General features: G+C 44.9%; 1 pseudogene; it reads left to right on the plus strand.

Annotated features, from left to right (window-relative positions):
• The first annotated feature begins 714 nt into the window (after window positions 1–714).
• Window positions 715–12,477, plus strand: LOC127566658 (beta-1,3-galactosyltransferase 5-like; annotated as a pseudogene).
• Window positions 12,478–14,294: the final 1,817 nt, after the last annotated feature.

Raw genomic sequence — 14,294 nt, forward strand, 5'->3', positions numbered from 1 at the left:
CTGAAGAACGCGGTGAAATACCCAGCGAATCTCATCGTGAAATTAATCAAATCATAGAAACAGCCGCAGACCCGGCCTCGTTATAAATATCCCCGATCCCCGTGCAGATGTTCACCAGTTGTAGCAGCATTTGCGGCGGGTTATCCAGGGGTTCCAGTTATACATCCGAGCCCTCGCCAAATGTTACCAACTCTTCACATGAATACACTGTAAACAACATCAGCATGATGTTGTAAAATGTGGCAATCCTGGACATATAGTTTATCGGAGAACAGCGCGATGTGACCTCATCCCGACTGTGAATCAAATATCAAGCCTGTTGTTCACAGAGACGTGAAATAAATGAATAAAATCTCTTCCGTCCTGTGTCTGTTTCTTTGTCGCTCGGTGCAACGTGTCGCTCGGTGCAACGTGGGTGGGCTGGCTGTGGGGAAGGGGATGGGTGGTGACATGATCAGACAATGTCCTGGCTTCCGCAGCTTCTTCCTGAATGAGAACAATGACAGACTCACCCCAGGACCAACCATCAGCGCTGAAGTCACATTTCAGTGCGTGTGTGTTGGGGTGAATGGCGTTTGCCGTTGCCGGTCAACAGCTTCCTGAGATGTGAACGGTACCGATTCTTCATGGTCGGACGTTTATCGGGGCAGGAGGTTGATCTTTGAGGTAAAACACTGGTGAAAAGAGCGTTTCTACAGTTCTTCCCCCTTGACCATGGCGCAGCTGATCTCGGTGAGACTGCCGACCACACCGTGAGGAAACAAGGCTGAGCTCATCACCGTCCCCAACACCCCAAACCTTCCAGACTCGGTGACATTTGTTCCACTGTGTGACGTCCGTTAAACCTATAAATTTAGCCAAGGACTCGTTAGACATGTTAAAGGGGGCATCTCTCGCGGTTTCAATCGTGTACCTCACGTCTCTCCCAGGATATGTCCTGGAATGTTCTGTCCCGTTCACTGTGCTGTATAAACATAAGGTCATGTCGTGTCCCTTCTGTAGAGGCTACCTTCCCAGGGTTTGTCTAAAGAGGGACACTGTAGCTCCTCTGACGGGTGAAGCCCAGTCACAGGAGGGTTGGGTGACAGGTGAAGCAGATTTTCAAGTTGTTTTCATAACCCAACGTACTAGAAGGTTGCTAGACAGTGTCAGGGCTAACGGGATGTGGGATTCGGAAACAAAATGTTGTAGAAGTTGGAAATGTGAGAATGCCAGAAATTCTCAGTAGATCAGGCAGATTCTTTTTCAATCTTTTTATTAAATTTCAAATTAATACACATAGCAATAGTGATTGTACACATGGTGCAAAGAGATCGGGATTACAATGGGAACAGTTGATTTATACAAACACAGGGAGTAAAATATATAATCCGAACCTCCCAATCTCTTACTTAGTGAACATGATACAAAGAAATCGAAAAGAAATTTAATTAAATAGAAAGAGAACAACAACATTTAAAAATAATAAACAAAAGCAAACCAAGAAATTCAAAAAAAAGCTGGACTGTTATTTCTTCGGTTAAAAATAATGTTATGTCGTTATCTCCGCTCCTCGATATTCAAATAGAAGGTTATTGAAAGGCATTGGAAAAATGTCTGCTTACATCACGTGGAGATACTGAATAAATGGACTCCACATTTCCTCAAATTTAAGCGAAGCATCAACAGTGCCATTCCTAACTTGTTTTCTAAGTTTAAACATGTTATAGTTTGAGGAAACCACTGAAATATGGCAGGAAGTACAGGTACTTCCATTGAAATAGGATGGATCTCTGGGCCATTAATCTAACAAATGCAATCATACGACAAGCAGAAGGGGATTGATGGCCGAAATCCATCATTGGTAACCCAAAAATTGCAGTAATAGAATGAGGTTGTAAATCAATATTCAATACAATTGAGATAATATTGAAAACATCTTTCCAATATTTTTCCAAAAGAGGGCTGGACCAAAACATATGTGTCAGGGAAGCAACCTCTGAATTACACCTGTCGTATATAGGAATTATATGGTGATAAAAATTGGCTAATTTATCCTTAGACATAAGGGTCATGTGAACCACCTTAAACTGTGTCAAAGAATGTCCAGCACACATTGAAGATGTATTATCTAATTGGAGAATTTTCTTCCATGTATCTACAGGTAAAAGTATCTGAAGTTCTCTTTCCCATTCATTCTTAATTTTATCAAGTGTCTCTAAATGTTTTTTTCATAATCAGATCATAAATTGTTCCTATCAAGCCCTCTGATAAGGATTAAAACCTAATTTTTTCTATCATTTCAATTTTATGTGGTATCAGAAAAGTAGGTAAAATTAATTTCAAACATATCTAATCTTTAGATATCAAAAAAAAACTGATCTAGGCAAGTTGTATATATTAGACAAATGTTCAATAGACAGAAAAAAATTATCAATGTACAGATCACGAAAGCAAATTATTCCCTTCATTTTCCATAAAGAAAAAGCTAAATAATTCTGGATGGTTGAAAGAAGAAAATGGATTGGATAGAACTTGATTAAATGAATTTATTCAATACAAAGAAATTTACGGAATTGACACCATATTCGTATTAAATGTTTAGTTATTGGGTCATCATTTGTTTACTCAATTTAGAAAGTGCAAAACGGAGCGGAGCTCCCAATTTAGAATCTAATGAAAACCGTGCACGGACTGATGCCCAAGATACACCCATCGGGGACATTGAATTACATCTAAATCTTGAGTCCAGAAAATTAAGTATCTAATATTAATTGCCCAGTAGAAATATCTAAAGTTAGGCAGAGCCATACTGCCATCTTTCTTTTGAATTTCTGTAAATATTTCTTACTTAACATTGGGTTCTTATTCTGCCATATATATGAAAGAACCTTAGAGTCTATAGCATCAACAAAAGATTTTGGGATGGAAGGTTGGAACCGCCTGAAATAAATAGAAAAAAATTCTTAAAATATTCATCTTAACCACATTGATTCGACCAATCAATGATAGAGACACTGGAGACCATTTAGGAAACAATGGTTTATCATGATCAATTCAAGGTAAAAAGTTAACTTTGAATAAGCCTTATGCTTCTTGGTAATTTTAACACCCAAATAAGTAAAATAATCAGTCAGTAATCTAAAAGGTAATTGCTTATCGATTAGGACTTGTATATTTCATGAGAAAAGCTTACAATTATTAAGATTTAATCCATAACCAGAAAATGCAATAAACTGAGCAAGCAGCGATAAAGCTGAAGGAATGGATTTCCCAGGATTAGAGATATAAAGTAACAGGTCATCTGCATATAGTGATATCTTATGCGTCCCATTTCCACGAGTAATACCAAATATGTTAGAATAGTCCCGAAAGGCAATTTCCAAGGCAATATCAAATAATGAAGGACTTAAATGGTAGCCCTGTCTAGTACGTCGAAAAAGCCTGAAAAAACGGGAGGGCGGTGGGGGGGGGGGGGGTGGTGGCGTTGGTTCTCTGATTATAAGTAAGTACAGAAGCCAATGGTGTATGATATATCCATTTAATATGCGGATATAAAATTTGGGGTAAAATTAAATTTCTCAAGCGTGTTGTATAAATATTCCCATTCGACTCTATCAAACGCCTTCTCGTCATCAAGCGAGATAACACATTCTGGAATTGCAGGTGAAGGGGTATCTACAATATTCATTAACCTCCTAATATTAAAATGCAAATACTGATTTTTAATAAATCCTGACTGGTGGTCAGAAATAATTTGTGGAAGTACATTTTCCAGTCCAGAAGCCAATATTTTGGAAAAAAAATGGAGTCCACATTCAATAAAGAGAGAGGTCTGTAAGATGCACATTCAGTAGGATTTTTATCCTTTTTAAGAATTAAAGAGATAGATGCCACATAAAAGGATTGTGGTAATTTACCTACTAATTGGGCATCTTTAAAAATGTTACATAATTAAGGAGAAAGAAGATCAGAAAAAGATTTTGTAAATTCAACTGTACACCCATTGGCACCAGGTGTTTTACCTGAATTCGTTGAAGAAATTGCTTTCTTTATTTCTTCCCCCGAAATGTGTGCATCTAATATTCAACGTCCATTAAGTGATAACTTCGGAATCTTGAATTTCCTTAAAAATTCACGCATTAGTGTAGAATCCTTGGGAAATTCTAATTGATATAAAGAAGTATAAAATTCATGAAAAGATTTATGAATTTGATCATGGTCAACCGTCCAATTACCATCTCGTTTACGAACTTTAATAATCTGACGTTTATTTCAAGCAGCTTTCAATTGGTTGGCCAATAATTTACCAGATTTATCACCTTGTATATAAAGCTGACTCCGAGTTTTGAGTCGTTGATTTTCAATTGGAGTTGTTAATAATAAACTATTTTGCAATTGAAGTTCAATTCTCAATTTAAAAATCTCCAAATTGAGAGTAACAAAGTATTTTTTTAATCGATGTCTTTGATCTTGTTAACCAATATACCTAATTCTTTCTTGGTTCGTTTTATTTTTCAATCCAGCATAGTATGATATAATTTGACCACGGATATAAGCTTTAAAAGTATCCCATAATATCCCACTGGATATTTCTGCCATGGGATTAGTTGAGAAGAAAAAGGAAATCTGTTCGTTAATATAATCAACAAAGTTTAAAACCTGCAGCGGAGAAGGATTGAATCGCCATTATCTGGCACCAGAGGCTCCGGCCAGCAATGTGATTGATAGTTTCAATGGTGAGTGATCAGAAACGGCAATTGCATCACACCTACAGCGGCCTGCAAAAGTTTGGGCTCCCCTGGTCAAAATTTCTGTTACGGTGAATAGCTAAGCGAGTAAAATATGACCTGATTTACAAAAGGCATGAAGTTAAAGAATGCACATATCTTTAATATTTTAAGCAAGATTCCTTTTTTATTTCCATCCTTTCAGTTTCAAAATAACAAAAAAAGGAAAAGAGCCCGAAGCAAATGTTTGGGCACCCTGAATAGTCAGGACTTAGTAACATCCCCTTTGGTAACTATCACAGCTTGTAAACGCTTTCTGTTGGCAGCTAAGAGTCTTTCTATTCTTGTTTGGGGGATTTTCGCCCATTCTTCTTTGCAAAAGGCTTCTAGTTCTGTGAGATTCTTGGGCCGTCTTGCATGCAGTGCTCTTTTGAGGTCTATCCACAGATTTCCGACGACGTTTAGGTCGTGGGACAGTGAAGGCCATGGCAAAACCTTCAGCTTGTGCCTCTTGAGGTCGACCATTGTGGATTTTGATGGGTGTGTAGGATCGTCATCCTGTTGTAGAAACCATCCTCTTTTTACCTTCAGCTTTTTTTACAGACGGTGTAATCTTTGCATCCAGAATTTGCTGGTATTTAATTGAATTCATTCTTCCCTCTACCAGTGAAATGTTCCCCGTGCTGCAAAACAAGCCCAAAGCATGATCGATCCACCGCCGTGCTTAACTGTTGGAAAGGTGTTCTTTTCATGAAATTCTGAACTCTTTTTTCTCCAAACTTTCCACTTACCAGAATGCATAAAATTTCGAAAGTCGGATTGAATCCATAAAAATAAGTGAATGTTTCAGTTCTGTCGATGACTGTTGAGGCCATGTAGAGAGCAAACGAAGCATTACTTTATTTCAGGATGTTGTCCTGTTGAAGTCAATTCAGGCAACGGTTGACTCGATTAATAACAGGAAAACAAAGGTTATTTTATGAAATAGGGTTAGAGAGTTTGGGTGTTCCATCCTTCAGTGTTCAGAAGACGAAGTGGTTAATTTTTGAAATACATGGGATGAATAAGAGTCTGAAATGAGTTACATTGGAAGGATCTTTCCACTGGGGAGAGAATCTATAACTCGTGGCTCATGTCCAACATAAGTGGCCATTCATTATTTAAGTGTGAAATATTTCCCTCATTCGTTCGTTAGGCCACGGAACTCTCTTCTACTCAGGGACATGGATGCAGAGATTTGAATATCCTTCAGGCTGCGGCAGACAGATACTTGATAATCAAGGGAGTGACAGATAACCGCGGGTACATGGGAACGTGGAGTTAGGGTTCAAATGAGATGATAGCTCATCTGACTGAATGGAGGAGTGAGTTTGAACGGCTGAGTGGGGGACTCCTGCTCCGAATTCAGGTGTGCCTGGATATTCCTCTGATGTGGTGGCCACCACCGCCCACAGCGCTCCAGCTGTGGCGAAATTGTGTTTCTACGGTTCCAGCAGAGGCTGCTCTGGCATTCTGTGCCTTCAGCCAACAAAGGCATGTCTCCCATCCGCCTCCTTAACAGATGACCTCCCGACCTGTCCCCCTACCTTGAGGGACCTGTCCAAATGCTCTCCGAGTTCCCTAGGCTCCTTTGTTCTTCATGTTCTACCGTTGATTGCTTGTCCCTTGGTCTTATTTAGACCTTCCGCCGGCATCACCTCACTTCCTCGGATTAAACATGTGCCCTCTCGCTTTATATATCTCGCTGTGTGGAAACACGACCTATTATCTACCTATGATCGTCATAATCTGTGCAGATCAAACCGGTCCCATGCCTCTCAGCCTCCTCCGGTCTAAGGAAAACAAGACAGCCGAGGGAATCTCATAAAACAAACGGCACCTGGTCGGCGACATCTCGGTGAATCTTCTCCAAACATATCCCGATATAACCACGTCCTCCCCATAATGTGGGGACGAAAACTGCAACCTTTTTTCTCCAAACATACCTTTGTTCATTGCGGCCAAGAAGTTCTATTTTAACTTCGTCAATCCACAGGACTTGTTTCCAAACTGCATCAGGCTTGTTTTAGATGTTCCTTTGCAAACTTCTGACGCTGAACTTTGTGGTGAGGACACGGTAAACGTTTTCTTCTGATGACTCTTCCATGAAGGTCATATTTTTACAGGAGTCGCTGCAACAGGAGAACAGCGCAGCACCACTCCAGAGTCTGCTAAATATTCCTGAGGGTCTTTTGCACTCAAACGGGGGTTTTGATTTGCCTTTCTAGTAACGCTACGAGCAGTTCTCTCGGAAAGTTTTCTTGGTCTTCGGACTTCAACCTGACCTCCACCGTTCCTGTTAACTGCCATTTTTTAATTACATTACGATCTTAGGAAACGTCTACCTGGAAATGCTTTGCTATCTTCTTATAGCCTTCTCCTGCTTTGTGGGAAAAAATTATTTTAATTTTCAGAGTGCTAGGCAGCTGCTTAGAGGAACCCTAATTGCCAGAGCAGGGAGCTCTGCTGGAACTGTAGAAACACAACTCCGCCACAACTGGAGCGCTGTGTACAGTCCTGGTCACCACACCGGAGGAACATCCAGACACACCGATATTCGAATTCGGAGCAGGAGTCTCCACACAGCCGCACAAGCGCACTCCTCCATTCAGTCAGATGAGCTGTCATCTCATTTAGACCCTAACTCCACGTTCCCATGTACCCACGGTTATCTTTCACTCCCTTGATTATTGGAACAAGGTTTAATGAGTCAGGCTATTTATAGAGCTTTGAAACTTGCAACACCTGGCCTTTCCTAACGTTTACTGTGGACAAGCCATAGCCCTAACAAGGTAATCAATAGCCGCCTGACCATTGATATTATCAGTCATTTGTGTTGGTAAGAAATATCCAGGGCTACTGTGGAATTCAGTTAACGTCTGTTTTCTGAATCGCAGTATTGTATTGTGTTGAGGATTACACCTTCTACGGTCTCCAGTCTGTGGTAAGTATGTCTCACTGATTCTGGTGCAGAGGAGTTCTCGTCCGCTCTCAGTAAAAACATATCACTTTCGGAGCTTGACTTGGGTTGTAATAAACTGGGAGATTCAGGAGTGAAACTGGTTTATGAGGCTGTGTGGAACCCGAAGTGTAAAATACAGAGATTGGAGTAAGTGCCAGACTGTGAGAGATTGTGTTTCGAGTCACAGGGTGTCCAATAGTGAACGTCAATATAGTCAGTAATTGTGTCACTGATAAACCTTGGGGATTTGCACAATCTCCTGCCTCTCTGTCTCCATAACCCTTACTCTCTTTCATCTCCAGGCCTAAGGTGTTGATCTCAATGTTCTGCTGCCGAGGATCTCGCCTCGGCTCTCAGAACAAACCTATCACTGACGGAGCTGTAGATGGGTGACAACTCGTTCACAGACCGATCTGTGCCCGCTCTCCGGCGCCTCATACTGACGCTCCCAGGTCTGGAGAGGATCGCATCCGTCTTTGTGTTTTTGTTTAATGTGATAAAATAACAGTAGATCCACGGGCTTCTCTGGTAACATTTGCCCGTTCTTGTTGAATAATTACCCTCAGTCCCCAGTTACTTACACTACTGTGTCATCTGTTTCTTTCCTCTTTATTCTTCACTCTATGTTTCAGGCTCTGGGGGAATGAGTTCAGTTGGAGCGGGACGAAGGAATTGCGATCTCTGCAGGATCCCAGACCCGGACTGACAGTGATCTTGTGAACCCCTGAATAAAAAAAAACACCGCCCGCGGAATGGGAATAATTTTGGCCGAAATCCCGCTCTACCCTTTCAACGTTCGGGGTTTGAACAGCAGTGGTGCCCAGCGCGACTGGGGGCGGTGTGACGTCAGAGGTGGTCCTGATGTCACCTGAGCAGCATGGAGCGTCTACATTTGGAAATCCGGGTCGGATGTTCCCAACTCCGGCCGGTGGGATTACACAGGACGAGCACATGGTGGGGCTCAGTCTAGGACACCAATAATCACAAGACAAGGAAGCAAAATCAGGTCATTTGGCCCATCGAGTCTGCTCCAAGGAAAAGAGAAAACACGAAATGAGAAATGGGGTATGAGGGGGAGAAACAAAACAACAAAAAAACTATTTTCATCCCAATTTCCGGCCTTATCCCCATATCCCTTGATACCCTGACTATTTAGATATCTGTCTATATCCTTCTTGAACGTCCCCACTTATCTGGCCTCCACTGCTGTACGTGGCAAGGAGTTCCACAAATTCACCACCCTCTGGCTGAATAAATTTCTCCTCATCTCTGTTTTGAAACTGTACCCTCTAATTCTAAGTTGTGCCCTCTGGGAAAGAGCTTAGCCACATCTACTCTGCCTTTCCTATCAACATTTTAAATGTCGCTATGAGGTCCCCTCTTATTCTTCTGTACTCCAGTGAGTACAGTCCAAGAGCCGACAAACGCTCATCATACGTGAGCCCTTTCATTTCTGGAATCATCCTCGTAAATCTCCTCTGAACCCTCAAACTGTCCCCGGGGGCGGGAGGTGTCATGGTCTATCCAGGGACACCGTCCTTTTGGCCATGTTGCTGAGGGCGGTGCGGCTGGAATTTTACTGCAGTCATTCAGCAGCCTGTCGAGACAATGGTAATTTGCCAGATCGCTCCATGGTTGCGCCCGAATCTGCAGCGATCTCGGACATTGCCCTGATGTGTAATATTACAACCAGCGGTCCCCCTGATCTACAATAAAGGATATATAAGGAACTGGTTAGTAACGCGTCATTCAATATCCTAGGGTCTACTAATTGTGTTCTCAGGATTCTACCGTTAATTGCCTGCAGAAAAAATATGTGAAAATGATGAATTTTCCACGTGTTTGCTGCAACGACGGCGGAGAGATCAGAAAACGTTTGTCGGTTCCAAGGGACATCGCCGATCTATCGGAGCAGAATATTGAGACTGCCCTCCATGGCTGGACCCTCCGCCTGTCCCATCCTCCGTCCAGGTCACACTCCACCCGGTGAGGAAGAGTGCCGGAGGCTCCGCACCCGGAGAGGAAATCAAAGCCCACCACCTCGGCCATCTGTTCACTCGCGGACCTCGCACATCTCCCACCTTCCCTCGGAGGGAAATGGAAGGAAAGAACGTGGAAGTTTGCTCCGTGGTTTGACCAGGTATTTAAGCGAGACTGGGCCGTGCTCTGTGGCAGAACAGCTGATGATAATTTCCCGGTGTCTTTAATACTTCCTAGTGTCTTCAAAGATCACTGCTGGTCAGAGAGAGTGTTCATTTCGAGAATTAAATAATTAAAGTAGAATTATTTTACATACAAGAAAGTGTGGTGAATTTATGAATTTAGTTTTCGCAACTTTTTGTAGCAAACGGACAAACCACTTCCCTCTCCAGTAATTTTGATTCCCCCTGCCAGTGCATGGAGTTAGCAAGCATAATTAATTGACACAGGGGCACCAGAGGTGAAACACGTCCGGACCCTCATCTCAGAAGGACAGTGCTCTACTCCGGGACTCGGAAATCGCCCGGCGTCCTAGGCTTGATATGGTGAATCACAAAGGCGGGGGGATCATGTTGAACTTGTACAGCACTGTGTCCAATTCTGCTCGCCTACTGTCTAAAGGGAAGTGAAGGTCCGTGAGAGTACGAGGGCCAGACGAGGGATTACTGTCACAGGGTGAGACTGGGGAAACTGGGTCTGTCTCGTGGAACCAAAGAACGTTACGCGCGGTTTGGGAGAGATGGCCGCCGTCTTGTCAGGTTCAGATCGGCTGAATTGTTCCCATGCGTTCACAGGGCATTGATTTAATGTATCAGCAGACAGGCACAGTTAAGAATTAGGCAAGGAGCCCCTTTAACGGATCCCCATTCAATTCAATCATGGTTAATCTCTTATCTGCAGTGAGCGATCGCCCTGTTGATCGTCAGGAATAACATCCTTTCTGTCATTTTGATGAAGAAGTTCCTCTCACAGCCCTCTGTGGGTGAACAAAGTGTCTCATCTCCATTATCTTCATCCTCATTCAAAGTTGCCAAATTGACGCCGGTATACATAGAAACATAGAAACATAGAAAAACTACGGCACAATTCAGGCCCTTCGGCACACAAATCTGTGACGAACATGTCCCTACCCTAGAAATTTCTAGGCTTACCCATAGCCCTCTATTTTACTTTGCTCCATGTACCTATCTAACAGTCTCCACCACCGTTTCCAGCAGCCCATTCCACGCATTCACCACTCCATGAGTGAAAAACTCACCCCTGACATCTCCTCTATATCTACTCCCCAGCATCTTCAACCTATGTCCTCTTGTGGCCAGGAATTCAGCCCTGGGGAAAAGCCTCTGACTATATACACTATCAATACCTCTCATCATCTTATACACCTCTATCAGGTCCTCCCTCATCCTCCATCTCTCCAAGTAGAAAAGGACGAGTTTCCTCAAACTGCTTTCAAAAAGCATGCTTCGCATTCCAGGCAGCATTCTTGTAAATCTCCTCTGAACCATCTCTATGGCTTCCACATCATTTCTGTAGTGAGGCGACCAGAACTGAGCACAATCCTCCAAGTGGGGTCTGGCAAGGACCTCTTTAGATGCAACAAAACCTCTCGGCTCCTAAATTCAATTCCCCGATTGATGATGAACAATACACCATATGCCTTCTTATCGACAGAGTCAACCTGCGCAGCCGCTATGGACTCGGACACTAGGATCCCTCTGATCCTCCACACTGCCAAAAGTGATACCTTTAATGTTATTTTATGGCATCCTTTTGACCGTCAAAAGTGAACCACTTCACACATATCTGGGATGAACGTCGTCTGCCACGTCGGGTGGAGTCTTGTATCCGCCTTGTACGCGGAGGATCTCCGATTTGATCTGTGAAAACGGGTTCGGAGATCTGCAGTCGACAACCCAACACAACAGTTGTTCGCCAACAAGCTTGGCCTTCGAGTGCAGTCGCCCGGCCCCTCTCGGTTCAATGGTACAACCTTCCTGATGCGGCCCGCCAACGGGTGTAACAACGACGGCCCCTTCCTCGTCCTGCTGGTCACCAGCTCCCCAGAGCAGTTCGAAGCTAGCTCGGCCATCCGCCGGACCTGGGGCAGCGAACGGCGGGAGGGGGAAGGCAAGTCGGTAATCTACTTCCTGCTGGGCCGCGGACGGGAGTGGCAGTATCTGCTCGATAGGGAGAGCGAGGTGCAAGGGGACCTGATTCAGGGGGATTTCGAGGACACCTACTACAACCTGACCCGCAAAGCCCTCTTGGGCATGGAGTGGCTCCTGCCCCTCCGCCTCCTTCGTGATGAAGACCGACTCCGACATGTTTGTCAACACCGACTACCTGATGGATCTCCCCTCACGGGAACCCCGCCGGCCGGACCTTTTCACCGGCTCCATTATGGACAACGACAGACCCATCCGCGACACATCCAGCAAGTGGTACGTCAGCGAGGAGGATAAACCCAGGGAAATCTACCCGTCCTTCTGCTCTGGCACTGGATACGTCCTCTCCACCGAGCTGGCCTGCCATGTGTGGAACATCTCCCGGAGAGTGCGCCGGTTTAAACTGGAGGACGTCTACATTGGACTGTGCTTGGCAGAGCTGAAGGTGGCGCCGGTGGAAATCCACGCCCGGCTAGTCTTCCGCGGCTATAAGGTACCGTTCTCCATCTGTTCCTACCGGCAGCTGATCACCTCCCACTGAGTAACACCCTCCGAGCAGGGGGACTATTGGAGTCAGCTGCAGGTGTCGGCCGATGGGGAATGTCCACGAGACCAGTGAAGTCGGTTTATCCAGGGAGAGGGGGAGAGAGTGCCTGATGTTTCAGAGAGAAGGTGGGAGAGGGGTTGTGGCTGGGAGGTGTTCCGACGGCTGGGGTGGGTGTGGAGGTCGCTGTGGAGCGGTGAGAAGGGATGAAACTCAACGGCCCGTGAATTCTGTGACGGATGAAGTTCCCGGTCGCCGCACTCACGGCAGCACGGGCGGCCGCAGCGTCCACCTGAACCAGAGGGGTCCGTGCTCTGCGGGGTAAGTGTACCTGCCGCGAGGAAGTTATAATTTGCAACCCCGTCACCAACAACGGCACGGCAGATGTGCGGATCTACACCCTCAGTTACCCGGACCACCAAAGACCGGGTCACGGGGGATAATGCAGTGAATACCATTGATTTGCAGAACTGGGGGCCGCGGAATGTCTTTGGAAGGGTTTGCCAGCCCCACGGTCACGGAAACAGTGTGAGTGAGATCAGAAAATGCATCCGTTTTATGGAATTAAATTGGAATTTGTTGATTATTGTCACATGTACCGAATTAAAGTGAAAAACTTGTCTTGCATACCGTTCGTACAGATCAATTCATTACACAGTGGAGATACATTGAATTAGTACATAGTGCATTGAGGTAGTACAGGGTAAAAACAATAACAGAACAGAGAGTAACTTGACACCGATACAGGGAAATGCATTGCATTTAAACAATAAGGTGCAAGGTCAAACAAGGTAGTTTGTGAGGTGATGAGTCCATCGAAAAAGGGAACCGTTCAACAGACTTATCACAGTGGATAGAAGCTGTCTTTGAGCCTGGTGGTACGTGCCCTCAGGCTCCTGTATCTTCTGCCTGATGGGAGAGGAGAGAAGAGAGAATGACCCGGCTGGGTGGGGTCTTTGATTATGCTGGCTGCTTCACCAAGACAGTGAGAGGTAAAGACGGAATCCATGGAAGGGTGGCTGGTTTTAGTGATGCGCTTGGCTGTGTTCAGAGCCCTCTGCAGTTTCTTGCGGTCTTGCGCAGAGCAGTTGCCACATCAAGCCGTGATGCATCCGGATAGGATGCATTCAATGGTGCATAACGACAACAGATTGCCCAATATATCTGTGCCAGTTACAGTTCAGCTCCCGACCAGCGTGAGGCAACATCTCTAATGCCCCTTCAACAGAAGAATTGGTTCAGGCAAAACAAATTGTAAATGAGATTGCACAATATCCCTGATGAGTCAGAGTCACTGAATACACAACGTGCGAGTCTTCACATCAGTGCGCCGGGACTGAATGAAGGGACGATTCTCATCAGTTCACAGATTTTAGACTCATTAAACTCAATAGACGGGAGATATTTGGCATTCCTGAAGGTAGCATCCTTCCTCGCGATTCTGCCAGTTCCCTGGTATCACCTGTGCTAAAGCGCTGACATCTAGATTGCGCGCTGAGAACCGTGTAGACTCCGCTACACCATTTCTGCGGGAGGCGTGGCTTCAACAGAACGGGACTTCGTCCCCAACTTTCCACCGTCAGTGATGACCTGCCCCCAACATCACTATCCCGGTAAGTGTGACGACCTTGCTCTGACGCTGCCGCTGACACCTCGGCTTCCAATGTTCACTGCTGTCCGCACTCTTGGTGAGGACGTCGCTGGTCCTAGTTTCTGGGAGGGCGAACGAGGTGAGAGAGTGAGGGGACGGGGAGATGGAGTCGGGAAGCGAGCGGGAGGGAGAGGTAGCGAACGGAAGGTAGCTGTGGCACAAACCGCTATTTGGCGCCTGAGCTGGGCTTATCCAGTGACCCATCCCTCCCAGCGTCCGCTATTTGGCAGAGCTGATCACA

Source organism: Pristis pectinata, chromosome 44, assembly GCF_009764475.1.
Source record: "Pristis pectinata isolate sPriPec2 chromosome 44, sPriPec2.1.pri, whole genome shotgun sequence".
NCBI classification, from domain to species: domain Eukaryota; kingdom Metazoa; phylum Chordata; class Chondrichthyes; order Rhinopristiformes; family Pristidae; genus Pristis; species Pristis pectinata.